Raw genomic sequence first — 24,044 nt, forward strand, 5'->3', positions numbered from 1 at the left:
TGCTCAGCACATCTTAATTCCTTTTCTCTCACCTGTAATATAAGAAGTTTATGCTGAATGGTCCCTAAGGTATTTACATTATTTTTAATTTTATAAATGTTTGTTCACTGCCTACTAGGTGGTAGACACCTTTCTAGGCATTGGGGTTATAATCATGAACAAGACAACAAAACAGACATATCACTTGCCTTCATAGAAATTAAATTTTAGAGGATACAATTAACATGCCAAGAAATGCATAATGACTTTTCCTTCTTCTTCGTTCATCTTTGCAAGTTCAATCCAACTCAAACTTTGAGTTCATCTCTGAGGCAACCCCTTAACAAAACCTGGAAGTAATGTTTTTGGACTTAACATTTTCATATTTAGTAATCATACACTGGTTTTGCCCGCTTAGCATCCATCTCCCCTTTCCTGGTAGGAGGACCCTGAATATCCCTAGGAGAATTGTCCCTATGTCTCACTCTCAATGTGTGTAGATCAGGTGGGGTTCCATTCTGGCTCCAGGAGTGCTATAGAAGACATCACATGCTCCCAGACATTGTGGAAGTGCGGCCTATTAGTGTAATTCCATATCCAAAGGTCACAATGATTGACTTATGCATAACCATGTGACCCAAGTTTTTGCAATCAAAGCAAATCCAAGGATTTATGTGGTAGTTTCAGTGTACAGAGAAGCTCCCTGAGGTCCTTTCCAGGGTTCATGTTTAGTGTTATCCTATTTCAGAAAGGCTTTAGAGGTGACTGAAGGAAGAAAAATGTTATTTGTATTCTGTCAGAATGTTGTCCCTTTGTTTATCAAAGATCTTTCTGACTACTTCTACAGAACAATTAAGAGGGGGTCCTGCTCCTTACCCTATTGTTTCTCTTTTTCTGGACTTTGAAATTGAGAGCTCTACAATTAGTGAAAAGATTTTGGCTAATATCCCCTCCAACCTGAAGAGAGGTTTTGTTAGACATCCCCTTAATAGGGTGAGAAGGAAAACCTTCCCTCTCCCCTCCATGTTAGATGTAACACACTCTATACCATCCCAATGTCAGAAAGAGACCGTCATTCACTTTACTTCATTAATTCCAAGTCCAATTTGTGAGTCTGACAACACCAGTGTGCAGACAGAATTTAGTTGTCTAGTTTGTCTATGGTAGCAGACATAATCAGAAATAATGCCCTGTATTTGAATAAGTTCATTTGTCTGAATATGAATATGTTTGAAATAGGAAGGCCATACTTTCTCTCTAAAGTGCTTTATAACATGTGGAGGTGGTTATCCCTTACATGAGACAACATATTTTTATCTATCTTTAAGCATGGGTACTCCCTAAGTATTTCTTTATCTTAGTTGTAAGGTAGATGTATTCAGAAACGCATCATGAGACGAAGAAAATACTCTTTGTCCATTAATTTACTCATGCATTACTTACTAAAAATAATTACCAGGCTCCTGCCATATGCCAGACACTTTTGTAGACACGAGAGGATACAGAGATGAGCAACACCTTTACCATTTTTGGTGACAGTTAAGCACCCATCTAAAAAGTTGTCTTTAGTGTGCGCCAAAAAGTGTAACTCTCATTCCCCCCACACCCCCGCCGCGATATGACCGCTCCACCCTAGAGTAGAGATGGAGACCAAGCACTTGAAGATCTAAATCAAGTGTCCCCAGGAGCCCAGTTGAGCGACAAAGCTGAGCAGAAAGCCCAGACTGTGGGCGCGGCAGAACCACGGAGAGCGCCGCCGCCAAGGCCTGGGCGGGGCCCTGAGCTCGGGTTCCCGGGGCAATGTTTGTCTCCTCCAGCAACCCCCAGGGGGCGCTCGCGCGGAGGTTTCCGAACTAGTCTCTTGCCGGGTTGCTGGGTGCATGGGTTTCGTCAGAAGGTGGAAATCTCTCTGTGAGAAGCTGCCATCTCCCCGCCACCCGCTCATCCCCGTGTCTTTCTGCCATCCTCCTTTCCTTCGTCCCTCGCTCCACTCCACTCCCTCCCTCTTTCTTCAGTACCCTCCTCTTTACTCTCTGAGTTAACTGAGAGCCGACCTGCCACCTCCAACATTTTCACCCTCTTCCCCCACCCCCATCACCGAGAATGGAGTCAGGGTTTCCGGAGAGACCAAACTCTGCTCTCAGCACCTTTCCCAGCCGCTGCTGCTAAACTGACCTCGGAGAACGAGAGGGGAAGGAGGTGCGACGCCCCTTACACCACTACGTAACTACACCACCAACCACCTCCACTTCAAAGTCGGATTTTGCATCCTGGGGGCGGGACAGACCTGGTCCCGGGCTGAATTCTCTCTCCACTCTTCGAGGTTGGCACACCCAGGTAAGGAAATGCCAACTCCTCATTCCTGTGTTCCTGGGGCGCTGCGATTGCGAAGTCTGTTGGGGCTGCTGTGTAGCAAGACCAACTTTTGAGATGCACTGCTTCTCGCTCACATTTGCTTGTTTGTCATTGCTGTTGTTGTTTTAAAAAGCAGCAGCAAGCAACATCTTTAATCTGAAGGAACTTCCATCCCCTACCTCTCGCCTTCTGACATCCACCCAACTCGCCCAGGTGGGGTGGGGCGAATGGAGTTGGGGAGAAAGACCGCGGAGGGGAGGGGACAGCAGGGCGCGGGTGAGGAGCAGGTCAGGGAAGTCCCGAAGGCGGAAGAAGGGGTACTGTTTTCAAAATCGGGGAAGGGGAGGGGAAGAGAGTTCTGGCTGAAGTTGCAGCTTCTTCTCTGACAGTGAGAAAGCTGTGGGACATTGTAGTCCCTTCCAATGGCTTGACCTGGCTGCGGTTGGATTCAACCTCTCAGCGTCCTCCCCCACACTTCTTACAATGAGGTTCTAATATTTAGTTGCCTCTGAGAGTCTCAGTGTTAAAAACTAATGAATATGCTTGCAAGTGCTTTGATTCAACCCAGTCCTTCAGCGCTTCCTCCTCTGTTGAATAAAATAGCCAGAGGGAAAGGGGGACGGCGGACGGGGGACGGGACTAGAGGGACCACTGAAACCAACCCACAGCTGAGTAAGTTCACGACCCCGCGTGGTATCACAGACACACGAGAACTGTTAGGGCTGAATCCAGTGGAGACAATTAGGAGTGGTCCACGCCAAGTCCAGTGAGTGCTGATTATCATCCGGTGAGGAGCTGGCTAAACTCTGATGAAAAATGTTCCTCCTTTATCTTGGAGTAGGTGGGTTTTAAGACCCTATTTCCCATTCTATGTTCCAAATCTGACCGCGCCCCCGGGGCGCCCCAGGGCGCTTTGGCGGACTGGCTTTCAGCCCCAGAACCTGCCAGGCTCCAGGGAAAATTCACAGGCGGCAGAGATGATCCAAGGGGCGCAAACTTATGAAGGGCTTGATGTGGGGGGTTGGGAAGTGGAGGGAGGAAAGGTGAGCAGAGTAAAGCGAGGGCGGGCTGGGGAAGGGAGAGTGCTCTGGGAAGCTTTGCAAGAGAAACATCTGAGAACCTCTCCCTCCCTCTCCACACATGCACACACACACACACTCACAGGATTTCAGTGACTTGTGGGAAAAGGTGCCTCAGTACCTTTACATCCTGTATTCAAAACTATGCAAAACCAACTCTTCATCCTCTTGCTGCTTTGCCAGGGATTTTAAAAGCACTGTTACGGTTTTTCTTGGCTCACTTGGTTTTGTTTCCTGAACAGCCCTTTTGAGCTGTCCAAAGTACTTTAATGTGTTCTCTTAAATGAAGCTAAACCCTGCTCATTCCCGCGCTCGCGCGCGCGCGCACACACACACACACACACAATTACCTTAACTTCAAATAAAGTGTTCTTTTCTCCCTACCCTTCTATTCCCTTAACAATCCCTATTCTCAAAGGCCTTTGTGTTTTATTTTCTGCTTTATATCAAAACAAACAAAAAAAGAAACACCCACTTTCCTATGACATAGGTGTTTTGAATCCATGCCAATTTTTGTAGTTAGTATGCACTGGTTAAACCACATAGCATATCCTCCCAAAAGCCAAAGGCAAGCAAAAACTTAATTTGATGCCCTTCAAGTTTAGGAAGGTCCCATTTCTTTTTATTAACCAAAAGATAAGATGAAGCTCAGCATGGCTATGGCTGTGATTAGATAACTTCTGATATTTTCATTTCCCTTACTGAGCTGCTGCTTCTAGGCTGAACTCATTTTATTCCCATATTTAAAGAGAGACTGACAAAGTCACTCTGGCAGGTCAAGACTCAGAGTTAGTCAAAGGTTCTCACATGTAGAGAGGTGCATAAAATAGAGGGAGGGTTGGAAAATGCAGTCGGAACACCTGTGTTAATAGTGCATACTAATAAAGGCCAACATTTTCTCAATTATCTCTCGTGGGAAGATTCTTATGGTTTTAGAGGATCAAACTCAAAACACATCAGAATGAGGTGATATTTCCATTAACATTACATAAAAGGATATATTGGTCTATAGCAATAGTAGATGTTTAATCCTGGGCAGTTTTGTATGGTTGCGTGAGAAGAGATTGCCTGTAATGGAACCAAACCTCTACTTATGTGTTAATGAGTAAAAACTCCCATGGTCATCAAACTTATGCCTTTCTTGTGAGTGGTCAGCCTTGTTTTTGTTCTCCCGGACACAGGCCCAGCATATTTGACTGGGTACAGATAGGGTACAGTCATTTGACTGGTACAGATAGGGTACAGTGACTTCCCAGTGTGAGATAGTTGCTTTACTAGAATTTCTTTGAAAATAGTTGCTCTGAGTTGTTTCTTAACTGTAAAAAGAAATTAAAAGACTTCCTGTTTATCTCCAGGTCTCCAGTAGCAACATGACATTTTGCTTGAATTATTGGTTTGTCTTAAGGGACCCCTGGTTTTAGAGGTTTTAATTAAAAGGTGTTTGTTCTAAAGTATGTCTTAATCTGCTTGTGTATTTCTAATTAAAAATACCTCATTTCGGTTAGTAGGAAGTAAAGATGTTATCTGTTTATAGAGAAGTTTTATGTAATATTCCAAAAAAATAGAAAAAGGCTTTGATTCTTTTTAATAATTAGATTATTTGAGCCCGTTATTATGACTTAAAGCCTTGAGGTTATACTGACTATAGGAAACAATCACAGACCGAAAAAATGGGTGAATGATGGAATCTTTATTCTCATATGCATTTGAATGTTTTGGAATTAATACTGAACACATTTATAAGATTTGCACCATGCTTTCTTCTGACTTCACTTTGAAAATTCTTTGAACTGTAACACCGTAGACCATTATGTTACCTTTATCCATATAAAGAAAGGATCTTTTCATTTAGAGACGAACTTATTGAAGATGAGCAGTCAGTGTTGTGTGTAATCAGTGCCGCACATTTTCAGAGTGGGCTGAATCCAGAACAAAGAATGATGATATCAACTTGGCTAATTGGGGAAAAGTCTCTACACTAGTTGGGAAAAATCACTTCATGCATCTTTGTATTTTTAAATCAGTGATGTGCAAGAAGATCTGTATTCCATGCACTTTAAGGACAGAAAGAGCTAAATTTGTGTTCCATATTTGATCTTTCCATTTTTGTCTTGTTAATATTTTAAAAGAAAAACAAAAACCCCTGCAGATCCATGCAGTAACCCAAAGTCATATTTCCTTGGCAACAGTAGCCAGTATGCTAGATTTACAAAACATCAAAATAGAAAAATTTAAATGCATTCAAAATAAAATGTCACATAGTTCAAGACCATTCTTTGGTGCATTAAAACTGATCTTCCAACATGTAATAATAGAGTTGCCTTTCTCCTGACTGAATGTAGATGGCAAAGAATATATTACTGATTTTAATTCTTTTTAAGATATCTCCAAAATCTTATAATATTTTATTTTGAAGGAAGCATATTACGATAATAATTTAGGTTGGGGTTATACATCCATTTTTTGGATAAAGTATTTATGTGAAGGTTGACGGTAAATCCAAAAATCAAACACAATAAATGGGTTAGGTAAGATGAATTATCTTTTCTATGTCATTTGAAATAGACAGTCTATAGTAAGGCCTCAATTAGTGTTAAACTCAAGCAGTGAATATCTCCTAAACTTGTGACTGCATGATAAAAACATAGCAGTGCCAACATATACTTTCAGGGTTCTTTTTTCTGTACTAGAAACTGCAGTTATGTGGGAGCTTTCTGTTTGCTGTATGAACTACTAAATATATGTGATATATTGTATATATTTTCTCCTAAATCGGCATATCCTGGGACGTCCTTTATTTGTCTGCTGTATTCTTTGGAAACCCTCTTGAGAACCATCAGCTTTTAGCTCAGTAAATATTGAGGTTGGAAGGCAAATCTTGAAAATAAAGTGATAAGGATGCCTTCTTTGGGAAACTTTATTCCAGTAATATTATTTTAGTCATAGGGCTGGAAGGGGAGCCCATTTAAGCTGATCTGTGATGGACTCATCTTTAAACTGTGAACAGCAACTTTCAACAGTGCAATATTTATCCAATAAATGTGATTGAAATTGTACAAAGTCATTGTCTGCAGCCATCTCTGTTAATGTGCATGTTCTATGACTCTCAGAACTGGAGGAGAGCTTGGGGATCATCTATTGACTCTAGCAATTTAATTTGACAGATGTGGAAACTAAAGCTCAAATAAGTGACTTCTCAAAATCAGAAGACTCATTCAACAACCCTTCTGATTACTCACCTCATAAAGAAACTCAAGTTCCCTGGAGATGATTACAGCAGTGGCGCCAATCTCTGGCACCGTGTGCACTGCTGATCTTTATTAAGTATGAGTTAGGGATGATTGCTGGGGTGTCTCCCACCTCCATTAGAGTGTTAGGAGGAGTAGGCTTGGGACTTATTACATTGCTGTCTCTTGGAGTCAGTGCAATATTTACCCAATAAATGTGATTGAATTTGTACAAAGTCATTGTCTGCAGCCATCTCTGTTAATGTGCATGTTCTGTAAAAAAATTGCTCATGCATAGACTTAGCTTTCTTATTTAAATGTCACAACTGAGTCGATAAAGTAAACAAAGAGATTTTATGAGTGTTTATAGTTCCAGGAACACACAGGGGAATCCTTTATTCTGTTTTAAATTAAAGCTTCATTCAAAAAGAACAAACTTTCTTAAATGTTGCTTTTACATCTTTGGCTCAGAACACAGTATTTCTAACTTTGTTTTCCTTATTAGGAAACTAGAGAAATTTCTCCTTGGAAATGTCAGGGGGAAAATACAGTATTTCGGATTAACTCTAGAAACCTCAGGTTTAAGGTTTATTGACCAGAAGACCTCTTTCTTATCCAAAATATCCAAAACCTCTGTAGGGCAATTCATTGCACCTTGAGATGGAGGGGCAGCAAAATCAGGCTGGCAGGAGTCCAGGGCAGGGCAAGTCCTAGGAGCTGATGAGTCTAGAAGGATGAACTAGAGGGAGCTGGCATTAGAATGGACAATCGCTAGAGGGCGCCAGAGCACCGGCGGAGTCCACCTCAGGGACCCGTAAGCAGGGCTTCTAGGATGAGAAATGGAGTTTGACCCAACCCCAAGACATGGCCTGGGGGTATTGGTTTTCCCAGGTGCATCTGACCCTCCCGCCTGGATTGCCTCACTGCAGAGAGGGGACAAAAGATTTTGCCCTGAGCATCTGGTGGTCTCTTCCGGTGCCTGGTTAGCTTGCTCCGTGACTGCACAGTCTGACTGCTCTCAAAACTCCTCAGGCCAGGCGCGGTGGCTCAAGCCTGTAATCCCAGCACTTTGGGAGGCCGAGACGGGCGGATCACGAGGTCAGGAGATCGAGACCATCCTGGCTAACACAGTGAAACCCCGTCTCTACTGAAAAATACAAAAAAAAACTAGCCGGGCGGAATGGCGGGCGCCTGTAGTCCCAGCTACTTGGGAGGCTGAGGCAGGAGAATGGCGTAAACCCGGGAGGCGGAGCTTGCAGTGAGCCGGGATCGCGCCACTGCACTCCAGCCTGGGCGACAGAGCGAGACTCCGTCTCAAAAAAAAAAAAAAAAAAAAAAACTCCTCGTGACAGGCCTTCTTGGGGTCTGACTGCCCTTTGTTTCCTTACATTCGGACCTGTTATCAGAAGAACTCTGAATCCAGAAATACCTGGTTTAAATCTGGGCTACAGTTTTCAAGATACAGGTATTTGGGTGAATCACTTAACCCGAGTATTAGGATCTGGAAAATGGGGCTAGTAATGGTTGTAAATGTGAGGTGTTTAGAAGCGTCTGACATTTTAGTGGGTAGATAAATGCTACTTCCTATGCCCGTTCTCTTGGGAGTTCTCCCCAAACTTCGTCCTTTTCTTTTTTAAATAATAATATCTTTTACTTAACACAATATTTAAAAAAACATATAATCAATATAGAGATAATTGAGATATTTTACATTCTTTTTTTCTAGTACTAAATTTTTGAAATCTAGCATGTATTTTAATACTTATAGCACATTTTAATTGAGGTTTGCCACATTTTAAGTGCTTAATGCTCCTATGTGGCTAGTGGCTACCTTACTGAAACAGTGCAGATCTGTAAGAAGGGAAAAATTACTTTCACCATTTTTCCTTTTTGTTAAAGGTTAGCAATAATATACACAATGCCTGGCATACAATGGGAGCTTCACACGGGTTCACTGTGATTATTATTTGCTATCACCATTTTATTTTTAAATGGGCCTCTTCCCCTATCTCTTATCCCTTTCCCCATCTCTTACCCCTTCCTGCTCAGCAGAAACGTCTCATTCATCTATCTGTTGAATAATAATTGGTCACAGCATTTATGTCAAAAGCTGTGCGAGGCACTGGGGATAAACATAAAAACTTGAGGGGCAGGCAGACTGGTGAAAAGAAGCATTGAAACTGTGGTGTTAAGTGTGAGGAGAAAGATGAACAAATGATGCTGGGTAAGAGATAAAGGAGACATTTGGTTTGTCTCAAAGGGCCTGGACTTTTATAAGTCCTGTTACACTAAGGTGATTTTCCTCTCCCTGTATTTCAAGGAAGCAGGTGGACAGAAGGTAATTTTGAGGGAGAAGTGGAGGGGTGGCATCTCATTCAGCAGGCAATTTGGTTTATATATATTCTTTTTTTTTTTTTTGAGATGGAGTCTTGCTCTGTTGCCCAGGCTGGAGTGCAGTGGCGGGATCTTGGCTCACTGCAAGCTCCGCCTCCTGGGTTTACGCCATTCTCCTGCCTCAGCCTCCCCAGTAGCTGGGACTACAGGCGCCCGCCACCTCGCCCGGCTAGTTTTTTGTATTTTTTTAGTAGAGACAGGGTTGGTTTATATATATTCTTTTTTTTTTTTTTTTTTTTTTTTTTTTTTTTTTTTTTGAGACGGAGTCTCGCTCTGTGGCCCAGGCTGGAGTGCAGTGGCCAGATCTCAGCTCACTGCAAGCTCCGCCTCCCGGGTTCACACCATTCTCCTGCCTCAGCCTCCCGAGTAGCTGGGACTACAGGCGCCGCCACCACGCCCGGCTAGATTTTTGTATTTTTTTAGTAGAGACGGGGTTTCACCGTGTTAGCCAGGATGGTCTCGATCTCTTGACCTCGTGATCTGCCCGTCTCGGCCTCCCAAAGTGCTGGGATTACAGGCTTGAGCCATAACAGTGCTAATAGAGATTCTCAAATCTAATCAACTGGCACCATGCCCATGTATGTGGTAATTTCATCAATATCATGAAATAAATGCCTAAATAATTGACTTAATTCATTTAAACAGAAAATGATTTGGAAGAAAATGTAGTAGAAACATAACCAAGAAACTTTACCGTTAAATGATGGGCTTGAAACAATCTAAATAAGAGCTCTGTTTTAAAAATATTGAAAGGTGTGTTTCACACAAATATCCACAAAAATGAAAAATAATAAGGGCAATAGAATGGCCAAAAACAGTGCTTTATCATTATCATTAAAGACAGAGAAGGCTTTTAATATGTTAGCAGCCACAAGTGTCGCAAGATGACTGAGGTGATGTCTTTGTTATCTTTGGAGCAGTTGATTCAACAGGTAACTTAGAGACATAAATCTCAGTGTCAAAATGGAAAACTCAAGGAGTTTTGCACCCAACATTGTGCTAATGTGAAACCAGGGGTGGATACCTTTGATCATGTGTGTTAACGTTATCTGGCCAGGTAGACTGCAGAGCTCCTGAGAAGCCATGGTCAGATTTCTTTTGCTTGGTGCCATTTATGTCCTGTGATTTGACTGATGGCAAATCATGTTGGAGTAAAGGTGTGATAAGAGGAAAAGAGTGGAAATAGTTGATTTTTTGGCAACTAATAACACTCATGATAGCTCCTAACCTGATTTAATTTTAAAAAGATGGGAAAATAATGCCTCTTATGGAATAAGAGAATGTGAGAACTTGGCAATCCCATAAAATTATGCACGCCCCTCCCATTTTCCAGATAAGAAAAAAGAGACTCAGCAAGGTGAAGTAACTTACTCAAGCTCGTTGGTGGTGGCTTGAGTAAGTGGCTCGAGGTACAGAAGTGAGAATAAAGGCTTCCTTACTCCTGGTCCTGTGTTCTTCTCTGGCCCATGCCACACCACACTCCCCTTTCCTCTCCACTTCATGCTTCAAGGGGTCAGGACTCTCTCTGTCTTGCTCACCACTGAACCCCAAACAGTGCTAGGTACCTAGCAGTTGCTCAAAAACTTTTGATTGACTGAATGAACTAAGCTGTTTCTTTCTTCCTCATGCCTATCAGGAAATGTGCCAAGAAATCACTGGGTTGCAATGCAGTTTGATAAAGACAAATATTTGTTAAGTTTTGTTGTGATAAGGGCTTAAACTTTAAAAGTAAATATACTTAGCTTGAACACTAGCTCTGACAATAGCTGTTTTGCTTTGGGGAAATTACTAAACCTCTCTGCCTTATTTCCTCATTTGTAAAAAAATGGAGATTAAACCATATATATAAGGTAGAAGATAGGCCTTGACTCATCATAAGTATGCACTAAATATTTTGTTCCTACTTTCCCAACCTTGCTCTCCATCCTTCCTGAGAAGATTTAAAGTGAGATATAGTACTTCTTTAAAAAGTAATTTTAATTTATTTTAGATAATATGCATTTATCTTGCAGAAAAATAAAATTATTTAATTATATAAATATAAATACATACACAGGTCACTAAGAGTATATATTCTGTGGGTTAGATATTATTAGTACTGTTTTATAAATAATTTGGTCAATGTCAAAGCACTGGCAACTTGGGAGGAAGAGGAACCAAATTTAGGGTATCCCTATTCCAATTCCAAGACCAGGGCACATTTATCCAGTCCATGCTTCACATGATCTTTGTTTCTTGGGCTTGGATTCTCCAAGTTGAAGTTAATTCTCTTTATCATATCCTCTTATGGCCTGGCTATGCTTCAGCCCCTGCATTGTGTGCCTTGTTAAGTGGTTAATCATAGATATGGCCATGTCTGTAGCATGTTGCAAGCTTTTCCAAGTAGCAGCTGTGTATCACACTTCTTGATATGACTCCAGAGAACCTAGAACTTTTTTGGCCCTATAGGATACTCCCTCTGTCACTCTGGGTGCATCTCCATTCCTGCAAATATTCTGCATCCAGGCAAAGCATGCTTTTAACTTACTCAAAATCTATTCTACACCTGCTCTCATTTATTAAAAATATTCTTATTATATTTTGATTATTGACTATCATATAATCCAAATTAATATATGAAGTTATATAGACATATTACTACTGCACATAGTTGTATCTGTACTACAACATATATTGTACTTCATGAAAACTTTATAAGATTTTTTCAAGGATTATTTTGACTACGTGTGTGTTGTAGTTTTTGCGTTAACTTTAAATCATAGTCCTCACCTCAAATGTGCTCCATTATATTTGCAAGACTATTCTGTGTGTTGTATATAGGTAGGTAAGATTGTTTATTGGCGAATGGCGTCAATTTTAAGTCAGGAATTCCTAGGTTTGAATTTCAGCCCTGTTTAACCTGTTGAAGCTCAGTTTTCACAGATATAAAATGAGAATAATGATTGTGTCTATGTGGTAGGCTGGTTGTGAAGCTTGCTGTCACTTGGAGATTACTCAGATTGCAACCTTTATTTGCTGGTGGCATCTCTCACAAACTAGAGGCTTATTAGTAATTAATCACCCTAATGGTAGTAGTTTGCTGTGTTGCAGGGGAACTGTGAAAATTAGAAGTGTATTTATGAAGGTACGGTAGATATCAACAACAAAATGTATGCTTTTCATAGCTACTGAATCATTTACCCTTCTTCTCTCTTTTCTCCCCTCCTCTCTCTCTGTTCCTACTCACAAATTTTATGCCCAGCCACAAAAGGTGACTCAAGGGTTATGCTGGAGTTTCTCTAAGATAAAACTTCCTTTGTTTCTGATGGTTCCAGCTTCATTTCAAATGAAAGGTATGTTTAGTACTGGCCCCAGGAACACAACCAGAATACAAAATCAATCATTCCACCCTACAAGACCAGCAGCAGAAATTTATTGTATTTGACTTTGTTTCCCCTGCCCTTGTCCCAAAAGGATCTTAGGTTGCCAGCATCAGACAACGTATTGGGTATCTCTCTGTTATGAAAGTCTAAAATGTTACTGGCATAAAATACTATCTTCAAGCCATGGTTCTCAAACTTGAGGATGAATCAGACTCTCAGAATCTCCTGGAGGGCTCGTTAAAACCCAGAGTGATGAGCCCTTCCTGTGGAATTTCTTACTCAGTGGGTCTAGGGTAAGAGTTAAATAATTTGATTTCTAACAACTTCTAAAGGTGATACTGATGCTACTAGTTTGGCACCACACTTTGGTAACCAATGCCTTAAATATTTACTTTATATAGACAAGCCGTGAATTTTCTCTCTGTGGTATCACTGAGAACAGCATTAGTGGTAAAGAAAGGGATCTGGCATTTACTGAGCACCTATGACATTTGCCATCTGCCAGGTACCTTACGGGGCACTTTATACACATTATTCTATTTAAGCCTCACAGCCACCCTGTCAATCAGTTTATGATTATTTATTGAAACCTTATCATGCATCATGTAATGTGCTGTGATAGGCTTTGGTAATGTGGGATGAACAAAACAGACATAATCCTGACCTTCTGGATATTATGTTTCAGCAAGGAAGACATGCTTGAGCAAATAATTATAAGGGTGATTAGCCTAATGTATAAAAAATGGAAGACTAGAGAGGCCAAGTAAATTGGCTGTGATTACACAGCAAGTGGGAGACAGAGGAGACAAATAAAACCCTTAAAAACCATTTTGCTCCAAAATGTAGAGTCCTTCCACTAAAACACAGGTGCTCAGACTTTTGATCCACAGGGTGCTTTACACTCTTAATAATTATTGAAGACCCCAGGGCTGGGCGCGATGGCTCACACTTGTAATGCTAACACTTTGGGAGGTCAAAGTGGGCAGATCACTTGAGGTCAGGAGTTTGAGACCAGCCTGGCCAACATGGTGAAATCCCATCTCTACTAAAAATACAAAAATTAGCCCAGCGTGATGGTGTGCACCTGTAATTCCAGCTACTCGGGTGGCTGAGGCAGGAGAATCTCTTGAAGCTAGGGGGCAGAGGTTGCAGTGAGCTGAGATCACACTGCAGCACTCCAGCCTGGGCAACAGAGCAAGACTGTGTCTCAAAAACAAACAAACAAACAAACAAACAAAAAAACTGAAGACCCCAAAGAGCTTTTGTTCATGTGTATTAAATCTATCAATATTTACTGTATTAGAAATTAAAACAAAGCAGTTTACCCTTTAAGAACTGCTGTACCAGACCCATGCTGCAAATAGTAACATCTTTTCTAGACTCTGAACCTGAATATGTTTTGATAATTTTTGTAGCCATCAAAGATGAGAAACTTCTCATCTCCTCCTAAACATTTTTTTTTTTTTAATCCAAGGGCTTCTTTTAAGCTTTAGCCTGTATGTCTTGTGATGGTGACTTGCTAAATAAAAGGCTGATCTGCTTTGGAACTGTCTTTTGAAATATTTAAATCTTTATTTATTTTAAAAAGCAACAATTATAGTATCAATCACGGCCCAAACTAAGATGTAGTGGCTTTATTATCCCTTGAAGGATGTAGCTGAAGGCATTTTGGAAGATAACAGCTCATAAAAGTTTGTGAGCAGCATTGTGTTTGAGTTCCTCTGGGTACACTGCACTGTAAGGGAAGTCCCAGAAAGCAGGCTGAGGGATCACTTCTGCTGCCTCGTTAAAGCAAGAGAAAAAAGGTGAACAATTGGACCCAAGTGCTTGAGGCTTTTATATGATGTTGGCAGCTGAATCATGGGTTAGCGATGGAAATACTGCCCTTTCCCCTCATTTTAATTAGTTATCTAATGGGAATGAGAAGTTCTATAGATATTTTCTCTTGGTGTGTAATGGTCCGTGGTTGTTCAGACACTTTGATGCTCTGGCTGACTCTGAATGCTTTATAGCATCATTAAGTTTAACTGAGTAAAATCAACTGAATCGGAGCTGATATATCTCAATGTGGTTCTCAATCGGTGATCAATGAACTCAGATTTCCTTTTATTTTTATGGAAACAGGTGAATGAAGGGGCTGCTGCAGTAACGTTAGAGTGATTATTTGGATGTAGCGGATCCTTGGATAAGAAGTTAGAAAACAGGGAATCAAACAGTTATCTGACTGTTTGATCTTTTTGACACCGAACATCTAGACCACTGGTTTGCTGAACAACTTTTAAAATTTTTGTCCAGATGTCTGACATCAGGCACAACTCACCACCAAACAAGTCAAAAAAGTGCAGATGATCGTTTGGCATTTTAGTAGAAGCTGAAATTCACTGTGAAGGATCTCTGCCAGCTGATCTCAGGCAGCATGGATTTTTTTTTTTTTTTGTATAGCATCTTTGGGTACAGGAGATACATTTCTGGAGAGAAGCACTTGCAGGAAGATCCAAGCATCAGTGATTGTACTGGCAAGTTGTGCCTGTTTTTTGTTTTTGTTTTTTTTTTTTAATGTCACATCAGGCAGGAATCCGTGCTGTCCCATGAGGGGCCACCTCCTGGGAACTCTTTGACCTGAGTTTCTTATTCTTTATAAAGTTGTGAGTTACTTGTCAAGAATTCTCAAATTTTGACTCAATGGTCCCATGTGAACAATACATATTCTCACTCTAAATGATGAACCTGTTGGTTTCGCAGATTGCTAGGGCTGTTTTAAAAACTCCTTTTCTCTAAAGCAGGCACAAACAGGGAATATAGGTGGGCCTCCTTGTTCCTTACTCACCTACCCCTTCCCAGGGAATGAATGGGCTCAGGGAAGACCAGACCTGCCTTCTGATCCTACGTGTCCATGTTTGCCCCCTATTTGACTTGCCAGCCAAGCTAAGCAGTCCTGAAATAGACTTGCTGTCCTCAGCAGAAATGGTTGACAGCTGTTTTCTATGGGGTGGAATAATAGGGACCTGACTAAACCCATGGGAACATCATCTTCCCTATGCTGGGGAGAAGAGATAATATCCAATTTGGGAGGCCTGGTGCTTGGTTACTTAGATGGAAACTTCTATTCCACTTTGCTTGGATGATCAGAAACAGTTCTATTTGTGATTCCGATTCCCTTCCTGTGTTTTATGAATACTTCCAATAGCTGGTAACAAAGTTTACTTCCTAAGCTCCTTGTTCTGTGATTTCTGTCCTTTATATATACATTTTTAACTTCTGTGAATGGGAAGGTTTGAGGTAAAATAAGATCTGATTAAGAGAAACTTGAAATCTGCAGCCCAAAAAAGGTCATTGTCAAATGAGATCCAGTAGAGTAGGGATCAGCAATCAGTAGCACATGTATCAACTGCAGTATGCACACTTTTTTTCATAACTAAAGTTTTGTAGAAATACTGTCATACCTGTTATTGCACATAGCTTCTTTGACACTATAATGTCAGAGCTGAATAGTTGAAACAGCGACCATATGATGTGCACTGCCTGCTATCTGATTCTTGATAGAAAAAGTTAGCCAACCCCTGCATTTGGGGCATATTTTTATTTGACCATCTCCAGGAACCTATATAGGAAACATATATAGGTTTCAAAAAATCCAAGGGATTATTATTCTGAAATATGAACTATGGGCCAAATAGCTAAGTAGTAGAACTTTGTTGCTATGTATTGTGAGGATCTCGCACACAGTAGGTACTTGTGGCGTGAATGATTATATATTTCTAGATGAATGACTTATAGTGTGGGTTCCACTTACCCATTTATAAAATCAAAGTATTTTATTTAATCTCTAAGGATCCTTCTTGCATGACCATTCTACATAATATTAGCAAGAGAGGTGATGAGGCAAACATAAACGCCTTTGATTCTCTGCATCCCAGTGTGCCAACGTGACAGCCACAGTCTCTTGAATCACCATCAGCCAGATTCATTTAGCATCAGCTGGAATTATTAGGCAGGTACAAAAAACATGACCATCTGCTGTCACAGTGCTATCAAGAATCTTACCTGGAGAGAAACAAGGGGATTTAAGAGTTGAGAGCATCAAAGTTATGCTTCGTGCTTGTTCTGAGTTGGCTTATGGAGGTGGGGTTGAAGAATATACTGTTTATTGTTTGTGTTCAGCAGCGTTTGAGATTTCCTCGTGTGTGGCTGCAATCTTGGGCATGTTCCAGGTGTGCAGGGCTAGGGTTAACAGCATCCTGTGATGAGCTGCTGTGAGTGCCTTCACTCATGTACCAAAATCATAGGTGAAAATCACACTTCCACTGGCTTCCGGAATTACTCTTTAGGGAGTTGGAGAGCTATGGATGAATTGCTTGGTGGGGCCGAGATGATGGTGATCACCTAGCTTTTATTGTCCTCCTTGCATCCCCCAGGGAAAAAAAATGTAAACCATGTGATCCTGAAAGAAATGTTCATGCTCTGTGATATGAGTAGGGTAGCTGACTCCCAATTCAAAGCATATACTATGCCACCCTGCAGGAACTGGAGTTTCCACAGCCCCCCTTTTCCGAGAAGACAGCTAGGGTTTCTGTCCGCTGTCAAAGATTTGACCCCATGGTCACGGATTTGACCATGGGGTTATCATTTATTAATTTAGACATTTTGGAGGGAGGCACGCTGGCTCTGCTGAGGTGTGAGCAGAGCCCCAGCCTCTGCCTCCACATCAGAATTCCAGGCTGCACCCAGAGTTTTCCTCTCAGGCACTCCAGCCTTCGGAGTGCTGGGATTCAGACGGAGCAGCCCTGCCTGCCTCCCATCTGTGGTAAGTAACTTACTCTCTATGTCAGGATGGGATGGCTGAGAGCAGGCAGGCAGTGAACAACCTGGGGCTGAGGAGGAGGAATGTCCTTCACAAACTCTTGGCTCCCATGTGCAGGACACAGGCTACTTTTTTCCATTTGGGAAGAGAAGGGTGAGAGGAACAGGACGGGACTGACACTGGCATGATGCAGTTTGTGCTGCGTTCTGACTCTTGAACCTTCAGGTTCCAATTTGGAATTGGTTTGACTTTAATTTAGAGAGCGATGATGGTGGTGAGAATGTGCTTAATGAAGTGTCACAAGTTTAAATGGCCTTTCCCAGCCGACGCAGGCTGTAGGGCTAGTGGGCACGGACAGATAGACAGATACAGGAATGTTTCATAAATAGACTTTTTCTGGTCCTCTTGGCTGAAGGGCAGCCTTTGTTCCTTTCTTTTTGTTTCTGACAGTTCTAATTCTTATTAGAACTTTTGAGAACCATTATTCAAAAAAAAAAAAAAAAAAAAAGCAGAGGGATTGCTTTTTGATCTGCAAATCAAAAGCATGAATTTGGCTAATATTACATTTCAGTAAAGTGGCATCATTGCGTTGAGGGAGAGCATTATAGTGAATTTTCCTGAATGCTGAGTTTTTTAGCAGTTGCCTTTATTATTCTGTTTTTAAAAGTAAATGGACAAACTGTAACTATATGATTGTAAACCTTTCCTATTCCTGTATATGTATATCTTTATATGTCTCAATAATGTATATCATCATTCATCAAATTTATTTTTCAGACGCATTTTGTCACAGATTGATGCAATACTGTACCTATTAATTTGAATCAAATTTATTTAAATTTTAATCTAAAACAATAGCTATATGACTATTTCTCCTACTCACCAAGGTGGGCTTAAATTTCATGTGCAATCAAGGTAAAGTCTTAGTGTATAATTTTTTTTTTAATAAGAGATGAGACTGTTTCTGCAGCTCGGAAGTGAAGATGCTAATATTTGGTCTCACAAAATTGGACATAATTTAAAACTTTAACACACTTTCTTGCCTGTTTTATTTGTAAATATTGTTCCTGGCTTTGAGAACTTCAGAGCTTTTCCTATTTTTTTTTGTTTGCTTCACAACTCCTTAGGAATGTGCAAATGGAAAGGTAATAAAGGAAAATCTTTTCAAGATAAAACATGATTCATAAAGGTGACAGCCATGCCATATGTGAAGAGTGATTAACAGCTGCAGAGTCTGCAAACAGCTTTTTAAAAAGTTCTTGATAAAGCAGAGTTTCCCATTATTTCACGTTTTGGTGGTTGCTCAAGTGCATCGCCCTGATTTTTCTAAGCTTCATTTTATTCTGTAGCAATCAAATCGCTCTTTAGGTCCCAGCAGCACTATATTAGGGCTTGCTTAAATATTTCATGTATATCCCTGGTTATTCTTTCAATGATATTTTCAATTTCATGACAATGATGTGGTATATTAAAACCATAATCTCCTCTAAAGCTGCTCATTTTATTTCTGTAGCATGAGTTTGGATAGGCAGATGTGAGAGCATTTCCAAGTCTTGCCCATTTGGAACTGGTTTGCTTTAATTTAGAGAGTTGTGATGGTTGTGGAAATGTGCTTAATGAAGTGTTACAAGTTTAAACGGTCTTTCGTAGCAGACACAGGCTGTAGAGCTGGTGGACACAGACAGATAGACATAAAGATGAGGGGTGCTAGGGGAAGAAAGTCCCTACTTCAAAATTCCGTTGTCATTTTAGCAAAATAGGTTAATTCTAGAAAATGCATTTTCATGAAATTTAGTTGGCAAATTAATCAATCACTCTTCCTGATTAGCAAACCCCTGATAACTTGCTTTGCTTCTCCTCAGGAGTACAGAATAGTAGTTTTAAAATATTGTTCATGCCACAGTTCTCTTGGAGAATCTGCTAAAATTATGAACTCTCTCACCTGAAAAATCAAATTCGCATAATTGTGTGCATCTGATTTCGGGGGTTTATGGACATCCCTAAAGCATACACCTTCTTTTCCCATCAAGAACTCCTTCTTGGTCACAGCAATAGATACCTTCTATGTGGCAAACTTCTTTTTTAAAAATATATACATTAACACTCACACACTGTGGCATTTCCATTAGCAGGAAAAGGGAGCAAATGGGGACGTCTTGGGTAGGCTGTTTTTTAGGATTACCACAAAGAGTTGTGCATTTGCCAAGGTTTGGGCATCCAACCTTCCTGTGTTGTCTGGGGGCTCACTCTGAGTTGAGCATCTGGGTCTTCAGGGGTGGGCGGAGGAGGAGTGCTAGCAGCGCCTCAGGGAGTTGGCAGTGAGGGAGGCATGGCTGTATGCCAATGAGTATCCTCAAAGGTTCTCCCCTGCCCCCACCCCATGGAGCCTCTGAGCCCTGATTCCCTGTTGGGCTGCCCAGGAAGCCGGTGGGCTGAGCATGTCATGTGATGCCTTGGCACTAATAAGAGGAGAAGGCCTCCCACTGTAACTCCTGGTGGAGGGCCAGTGGCATCCCAGGCTTTTGCCCAAATGTCCTTGAGTTCTACACCCTGAGCCTTGAAATGCAGCTTTTCTGGGGCTGACTTCCCAGGATCAGTGGTGCTGTACTTGCAGGAGATGGTGTTTGCTGGCGAGTGAAGCACCAAATCAGCAGTGAATGTGGTTCACACACAGCTTTATACAGGTGCATCAACAAGCCTGGAACTAGGTGCCGGGTGCCCTCTAAGACACCAAGAGCTATTTTGGAAATAGAAAGGGAAGGAGTATATAAAAATGGAAGATCCAGAAATACAAGGGTAAGACTTGTCCTTTATTCCTTCTTTTCCTCTTTTTTCCATTTTCCCTACTCTTCTTTTCGTCCTATCTTCCACTCCTTTTTTTATCTTTCCTTCCATTTTCCTTTCCATCCTTCCTTTCTTCTATTCTTCTCTCCTTCTCTCTCTCCCTTTCTCCCGTCTTCTCTTCTCCCATCTTCTCTCACTCCTCCCTTCTCATCTCCACTTTCCTCTCATTTCATTTCCTTTAGTCTTTTCTTCCTTTATATCCATCCGTTCTTTCCTTACCACCTTTCTTCAATTCAACAGACATTTTCAGTTGTTTATCAGGTACTGTTTCTTATTAGCTTGTGTGGAATTTCGTTTCCCTTTCCTTCACAACAGGTCTACCTTCCGGCTACTGAGGGACATTTTTGTCCCACATCACCTTTCCCCAGCTCCTTCTTTCTCCTTTGCTTGTCTTCCTTAGTCATGTGATCGGCTAGCATATATTGAACACCTACTGCATGCAATTTGCTGCCTTAGAGAAAAAAATCTAAAATAGTGATGGACTTCAATCTCAAGAAGGTTAAAATTACATTTAGGAATTGAAGCACACACATGTGAAAAGGCAATAATATGTGGTAGTTACATGATGTCACCAAACAGGAATGTGAGATGATGTAAGACAGTGTGAACATGACTGCTAGATGAATGAAGGAGAAGCATTGTGAGTCCTGAGAATGGACCAATTTGTGAGATGGGTGGGTCTGAGAAAGACTGATAGAGAAGGAGTGTAAGCTAGGTTTCCAAATAGAATTTTAATATTCAGAGAGGAGAGAAAATTTCAATCCAGGAATTGATGTAAGTAAAAGTGCAGTGGTCTTTATTTTTGTTATCCCAGTTTTTCAAGGTAAAATTCCAGGGGAACCTGTTTTCCTCTCTCAGGGGTCCTCTGACTTCTTTACTCCTGGACACTGCCATCTCCTCTTCAGTTTCCCCCAAATGCCATTTCTCTTCAGCTGGTGATGGGCTCAGGGGAGCCAACTAGTCTATCTCAGACCCATTCTTGATCAGTAGATTGGTCGCTTTGTGTTGCAGGCAAAGACCTGCTGGCAGTGGAAAGCTAAGTTGAAGAGAGAATGTTGAAATGTAACCCCTAGATTGGTAGTTGAAATTCCAATCTTTAATTTTTGTAAGATCTTGGGTAAGCCAAAGCACGCCTCTGAGGCTAATGGTCTGACATGCTGGGTGTCTCAGAGAGCCTGGGAGTCAAGAATTTCATTTGGAATTCCTAGGTTAAGTGGTCTAGTATGATTGAGTTCAATCCAGGGTGTAATACCTAGCATGCTAGTGAATTTTTGCTTGCTTTTTATTGCACAGCTCAGGATTGAAAGAATCTTAGAAGTTATCTTGTCTTTTACATGGTCCAATTATATAGGTCTGGAAAAGTCTCCCATTTTCTTACTCATGTACATTTAACCTGTGTTTTTGGATATTTTCATAGCAAATGTATGGTTATAAGCTGAAACGAATTCAAATCCTATTGTTTCAATATTCCCAATCCATGGAGAAATATCTTATTTTCAGGTGCCTGAGAAGCCCCAATTCTAGGCTTATGTCTGAATCTTTTGTGGAAATGACTTGCATAAAATCCAGCTGAGATGCTGTGTTGTCAGCCTAGCTGTAGAAGTTGAAGATTCTGTTTATTCCCTCTGAGGCTGGCATTTCTCTGTGATTGTTCCATTTGATCCATTCAATGGCTTAGCCTCATCAGCAGCATTGCTTCGGAGATATAGGTTGTTGAGGTCCCCTCTGCTTGTGGCCCTTTGATTTTTGTCCTCAAGAAAAGAAAACAATCCTTTTATCAAATATTTGCCGGCTGCTTAGGATACACATTTCTTAATTGGTACGTTTTGACCAATTATTGAAAAGTTTACATTCCAACATCATATCGTATATGATATATGTGTTGGGTGTGTGCATGTATGAGTGTGTATGTCTAAGGAGTTAGAAGAAAGGACTCCTTTTCCTTCTAAGGACAGTATTTGATTCTTAGAGTCTATTGGAGCTTTCCTTCCCTTCTTTTATCAGGTGAAACTTGGTTGAAAGGGTTGCCTTCTAGCAGAAAGGAAGGGGGAAGATATGCCTGCTGGTAAATGTAAGCCTCACTGTAAGCTCTCCTAGAATGCTGTTGTCAAAAGGAAATTTTGGTATTATTTTATTTAACTCTCTATGTTATAAACAAGAAAAACCTAAGCCCAGAGATGTGCAATAATTTGAGCCCAATTATCTTTGCAGCAGATTAAAGATAAACCAGGATCAGAGTATAGCTTCTTTGACTCTCTGAAATAATTAGATGCAGAGAATCTTTGCACCCTATTATAAAAAATATGTTAGGCAAAGAATTCTATGATAAATAAATTATATATTTGAGCGGCAGAATAAATCAAACAGTTTGTTCCATATTTAATTGGAAGTGATTTAACAGAAGTTAAAAAATGTTTTAAAAATAAGAGATAAAATTGTTTTTAAGAATACAGAGATATTTTACAAAAATAATAGGATCCATTTTTAAATATTCTTGGTTAAATAAAAGTCAAATTTTTTCCACATGACTTTCTCCTAATGTGATATAATGACTTTGGAAGTATATAATACTAAAATAATTAAAAGCTATCCAATTGCTCAAAAACATTAAATAACTATGTCATTTTGGAATGACAGAAGCCAAGAACACAATATATTAAAAGACAATAGAAATATAACCCTCCTTATATATACCATAGAATGCAATTAAAACTATAATTAGACTACATTTTCTACTCCCAAATGTCAATGTTAAAAAGAACAAAGAGAGAGATTTTAACAAAAACAGAAAGAAAAAGGAGAATGGAAATAATCTGGATACTGAGGAGGAAAAAATCAAGTGTTCTAATGAACAAAGTCATGATTTCTAGCCCAAGCTTGGTAGTGCCTCTTTCTCTCCCTCCTCCTTCTCAGGTGACCCTAGCCCTTACCTCAGTCACTAGGAAAGTCAGGAAGCTTGTTCCCTGCCCTTCTCGGAAGCAGGATCTTGGAGAGATGAAGAGATGAGGAGTGGGGGTGGGAGGAGCGTTGGGGAGGAGGAGGCTGGCCCAGGGGCCATTTGTTCTCTCCATGTCCCCTTAGGGAAAGGGTGCTCCATTCCTGGCTGTAGGCATATTCCCAGGGCCTTCCAGCCTGCAGCTATTGAAGGAGAGACTTTCTTTACAGAGCTGCAGACATGTCTTCCAAGGCTCTTCACTGGCAGCTGCCACTCTTAGAGCTCAGTTCCCTTTAGGAGCCCTCAAGAAAGTGTAACATTCTCTATGTCATGGGAAAGTGGAGCAGGAGGAGTTTACTGATAATTGTGCACAATTTGGCTGAGCTTCAACTCAGACTCTGTTTTTTCCCCTCCTCTCAGAGTCATTACTGACAACCCCAAATACTTATTGATCACCTATATTGGTTGCATTGTTGTAAGCAGCATTATACGAAGTTAGGACCACAGGCTCTGGGGCTGCAATGCCTGGGTGCAAATCCAGGATCCACCACCTCTAGCTGTATGATCTTGGGCAAGTTATACCATCTCTTTGTGTCCCAGTGCCACTATTTGTCAATATGGAATAATACTACTACTAGTTCTCCACTCATAGGTTGTTGTGAGGTTATTAAATGAGAAGGGACTTAAAACATTTTGAATAGTGCCTGACATTGAATAATTATTCCCAAAATGTTAGCAATTATTATATTATTCTAAAATACTAGGCAAGGGTGTAATAATATTAAGAAGTATAAAATACCATCTTTACATTGGGAGAATTATGGTCTAATCTGGGAAACTGGACACTTTTTAATTATGAAAAAAAAGTTGACCTTGGCTCTGATAATTAGTAAATGAAGAGTTGTGATGTCTGAAGATATATCATCACGCCTTCCTGCTGCTGTCTGTTGGTTACAGATGAGCAGAGGTTTCCTGTTTCCCAATAAAGCGTAAAGCATGTAGTCAGTGTAGTGACTTCCAGACCCAGTCCTCTGAGAAATCCTTCTTGTGTTTTATTCACTCCTAAAA

The 24,044-nt window shown here is 40.7% G+C and overlaps 1 protein-coding gene across 3 annotated transcripts in view; it reads left to right on the forward strand.

The window, feature by feature from the left end:
• The first annotated feature begins 1,839 nt into the window (after positions 1–1,839).
• The window catches only part of CPNE4 (copine 4), a 525,340-nt gene continuing 503,135 nt past the window's right edge, over positions 1,840–24,044 (forward strand). Inside the window, exon 1 of one of the 3 annotated variants that reach the window (XM_008009121.3) lies at positions 1,840–2,316. The gene's annotated coding sequence lies outside the window, so the exon portion shown is untranslated. Of the gene's footprint in view, positions 2,317–2,974; positions 3,007–17,096; positions 17,201–24,044 lie in introns of those variants that run through there. The other 2 variants (XM_073023607.1, XM_073023606.1) reach the window with 2 other exon arrangements.

Source organism: Chlorocebus sabaeus, chromosome 15 (assembly GCF_047675955.1).
Source record: "Chlorocebus sabaeus isolate Y175 chromosome 15, mChlSab1.0.hap1, whole genome shotgun sequence".
Taxonomy (NCBI): Eukaryota; Metazoa; Chordata; class Mammalia; order Primates; family Cercopithecidae; genus Chlorocebus; species Chlorocebus sabaeus.